The sequence below is a fragment of the Bombus affinis genome, unplaced genomic scaffold (genome assembly GCF_024516045.1).
Source record: "Bombus affinis isolate iyBomAffi1 unplaced genomic scaffold, iyBomAffi1.2 ctg00000059.1, whole genome shotgun sequence".
Taxonomy (NCBI): domain Eukaryota; kingdom Metazoa; phylum Arthropoda; class Insecta; order Hymenoptera; family Apidae; genus Bombus; species Bombus affinis.
The window spans coordinates 1,067,870-1,072,057 of record NW_026108820.1 but is presented as its reverse complement, the minus strand read 5'-3'; the positions used below and the strand labels follow the sequence as shown (position 1 = coordinate 1,072,057).

The 4,188-nt window shown below is 43.5% G+C and overlaps 4 protein-coding genes across 6 annotated transcripts in view; 2 read left to right on the top strand and 2 right to left on the bottom strand.

Annotated features, from left to right (window-relative positions):
- LOC126926781 (uncharacterized) overlaps positions 1 to 4,188 on the bottom strand; it is a 77,511-nt gene that overhangs the window by 42,113 nt on the left and 31,210 nt on the right. The window lies entirely within an intron of this gene.
- The window catches only part of LOC126926770 (uncharacterized), a 77,767-nt gene that overhangs the window by 51,696 nt on the left and 21,883 nt on the right, over positions 1 to 4,188 (top strand). The gene's annotated exons all lie outside the window — the stretch shown is intronic.
- LOC126926771 (uncharacterized) overlaps positions 1 to 4,188 on the bottom strand; it is a 77,699-nt gene that overhangs the window by 51,950 nt on the left and 21,561 nt on the right. The gene's annotated exons all lie outside the window — the stretch shown is intronic.
- The window catches only part of LOC126926783 (uncharacterized), a 77,496-nt gene that overhangs the window by 61,330 nt on the left and 11,978 nt on the right, over positions 1 to 4,188 (top strand). The gene's annotated exons all lie outside the window — the stretch shown is intronic.

The following is a 4,188-nucleotide window of genomic DNA, read 5'->3' as shown; positions in this document are numbered from 1 at the left end:
TATGATACACGTTTCGATGATTGAGCCGTTAAGCGTGACAAAGCGATGGAATTGTTTTGCACAGAAATTCTGGTTCTAAAATTATGTTAGGGATTCTAGGGCGTAATAACATCTTGGAACGCAAAGTTATCGATGTGTCGATGAAAGTTAAGCGAGCTTTATCGAATCACACGTTCGAGTCTTTGGGCGATTGCTAGGAATACGCGTAATGTTCTTTTCTGTGAGCTGAAAAGTTGAACGACTATAAAAGGCGTTTGTAGAGGATTTCAAAGCGGAAGAAGAAGCGATACAAATGTTTAGAATCAGAAATTATCTGTTTATATAGAGATCTATTTGATGCAAGGTCTAAAATCAATCAAATCGGATTGTACGGACGTATATTTGTAAAGCAACGAATATTTGGTTCTTTCAAATCTTAACTTCGCACGATCGTATAGAAGTTCGTCAACTTTAAACTCGGTTTTTCTTAGTCTGCAAACTAGCGGAGATAGAACGGCTAAAATAAACGAAAGATCCTTACCTTCCTCGCTTTTAGGTGCGTGCTTCCTCTACCGCTCGGTGGTGCGGACATTCTAGAGACTCTGGATCTCGACGACTCGGCAATATTCTGATCACGCCTCCAAGAGGAAAACCGGCGATTGATTCGCGACGATTACGGCCAAACAAAGTCGGTGACACTCTTTCAATCGTAACGACCGAATGTCTTCGGCCACCTATCTGAGGAGCCGATGTTTGAGAGAGAGTGGACAGGAAAGTAGCTTCCCTCGGCGATGGTCCTGATCCTTCTCCGCCACGATCGCTCATTCGTCTCACCTGTCGACACAAACATCAAGATAGTTTCGATACGCGAGAACTGTCGTAGTGACGATCGAGCCTGGCGAAAGTCAAATTGACCAACTTCATCTTTGGACAATCTCATAATTTCGCAATTTCATCGTTCAAGTACACGATTGATTCTCACAAAACCTCTAGTTCCTTAGAGCTTGACGCCAAGCTCATCTTTTCACTTTTATCGCATATTGTCTCACCACTTGCGATACTTGTAATTACTTTTCTCTACTTTTCAATTTTGGAGTTGGTCAATGTGGTTTCCGAATGGCTCGATTGACTATGCGAGTCTTGGATAAAGATGACAATTAAACTATTCAGATTAGTCATGTTTATTATTTTCCTATCCTTATTTTTAATTTACACTATCCTTATTTTTTATAGACTTAAAACAAAAAACAAACAACAAAGAAATCTACAACATCAATCGGCTGATGAACTCCATAGTTAAGTTCGAGCCACCTCTTGTAAAAAAAGAAATAATACAATGCAAAAGGTGCCAAAGGTACGGCCACACGCAGAAATACTGCAATCATAACTTCCGGTGCGTAAAATGTGCAGGTAATGACCCCACTGACCAATGCACTAAATCCCCGGAAACCCCCGCCAAGTGTATCCACTGTCAAGGAGAGCATCCTGCGAACTACAAAGGATGCTCAGCCTACAAAACACTACATAATATAAAGTATCCAAAACTGAGACCCAAGGACATAACCATACAAGAACCTAAACACCAAAAACTCACCACACCAACAGTATCCTATGCGCAGGCAACGCAAGGAAACGTAAACAACTCGAAAACACACAGTGTACACACAGAAAATAGAATTCCCACCCCACAAAACACAGACAACTTTACCAGACTCGAAAAACTTATCGAGAAGCAAACTGGGCAAATTAACAACTTGCTGTCACTACTCACACTCTTCATGGACAAATTCATATGCACAGAAGCAAAATAAAACCAATGCGAATAGCTCTGTGGAACGCCAACGGTCTAGCTCAGCACAAATTTGAACTAGAACTATTCTTAAAACAACAGCAAATCGATGTGATGCTCATATCCGAAACCCACTTCACCGACAAAAACTACGTCAAAGTACATGGCTACAACTTCTACCACACACAACACCCCAGCGGAAAGGCCCACGGCGGCACCGGAATCATAATCAAATCAAACATCAAGCACTACGAACTTCCACCATTCCAGAAAGACTACCTCCAAGCAACAAACGTAGCAATAGAAGACTGTCATGGTACAATCATCACTTCAGCTGTATACTGCCCTCCCAGACACTCCATCGCCAAAGAAGACTTCGACAACTTCCTGGACACCCTGGGCAATAGATTCATAGCCGGAGGAGACTACAACGCCAAACACACCCAATGGGGCAGCAGACTGGTTACAGTAAGAGGCAAAAACCTCCTCAACAGCATAATAACCAACAACCTCAACTACCTTACCACATACGAACCCACACACTGGCCCACCGACACAAACAAAATACCCGATCTCCTTGATTTCCTCATAACTATAAATATCTCGTCAAGAAACGTCCAAATCAATTCCTCGGCTGATCTCTCCTCCAACCATTCCCCCGTGATAGTAACAGTCATTTCAACAATCATCGAGAATACACCTAATGGCTCCATTCATAACCAACACACCAACTGGCAGCTCTTTAGAGAAGTCTTTACCCACACAACTTCAGCCTCAACCTCACTAAAAACCAATGAAGAAATCGAAGCAGTCACGGAATACCTAAACACGAGCATAATAAACGCTATCCGCTTCTCCACACCGGCAATAACGTCCATCAGCAATCACGAATACCCCCAGTACATATTAAAAAAAATAGCAGAAAAACGTAGACTAAGAAGGATATGGCAGACCCATAGAACACCGGAGGACAAACGCAAACTAAACAACGCAACTAGAAAACTATCCAAAACCATAAAAAACTACAATAATGACCGTTTTCACAAATATCTCGCCAGCCTGTCCCCCACAGCCGACTCTAACTACTCACTATGGAAAGCCTCCAGGAAACTCACGCGTCCCCCACAAATAATACCTCCAATCCGCCGTCCGCAGGGTGGATGGGCGCGTAGCCCTATAGAAAAAGCCAACCTATTTGCCAAACACTTGACCGAAGTATTTCAACCCCATTCCTCCATAGCTGCAGCGGACGTCACCGAATACCTGCACACTCCCTTCCAAATGTCCCCTCCTATTGAGCCCTTCACTTCTGCAGAGATTATACAAGCAATCAGTCGCCTAAACCCCAAGAAAGCAGCAGGTCACGACCTAATAGGAAATAAAGCAATCAAGGAACTTCCCATAAAAGGGATTGCACTCGTCGCATCAATCTTTAACGCTATCCTCCGCCTTCAACACTTTCCCAAGGCTTGGAAAATCTCACTAATCACCCTCATCCCTAAACCCGGTAAACCAATATATGAAACCACCTCCTATCGCCCAATCAGTCTTTTACCTACCCTGTCTAAACTATTCGAGAGAATGCTCACGAATCGTCTCCTCCCACTCCTAGAAGAATTGAAAACACTCCCAGACCACCAATTCGGCTTCCGAAAACAACACTCAACAGTAGAGCAAATCCACCGCATAACCCACATGATCAGCCAAACCCTTGAAAAGAAAAAATACTGTTCAGCGGTATTCCTAGACATCCAACAGGCATTCGACAAAGTATGGCATGAAGGGCTACTCTACAAGATCAAAAAGATCCTACCCCATCCATACTACTCCATCTTAAAATCCTACCTAACCAACAGACAATTCATAGTTAAATGCCTAGGCGCCTCTTCCGCAACATTCCCAATAGAATCCAGCATACACCAAGGTAGTGTCCTCGGACCCCTACTGTTCTCCATCTACACTGCCGACTTACCTATATCAAACGAGGTAACAATAGCAACATTTGCCGACGACACAACACTATTAGCTACCCACGCAGACCCGGCAATTGCCTCATCCACTCTCCAGCGAAGTCTCGACTCCATGGAAAAGTGGTTCCAAAAATGGGGTTTTAAAATAAACGAAAAAAGATCCTCCCGTGTAACATTCACGCTCCGAAAACAAACCTGCCCCCAGGTCACCATTAACAACGCAATAATCCCAAGCAAGGACTCCGTAAGATACCTGGGCATGACCCTGGACAGGAGGCTAACTTGGAAAAAACATATCTCAGAGAAATCAAAGCAATTAAAGGAAAAACTAAGAAAATTCTATTGGCTCACGGGCCGACGCTCCAAACTAAATATACAGAACAAAATAACCCTCTACAAGGCCGTAATAAAACCTGTCTGGACCTACGGAATCCAACTATGGGGAACAGC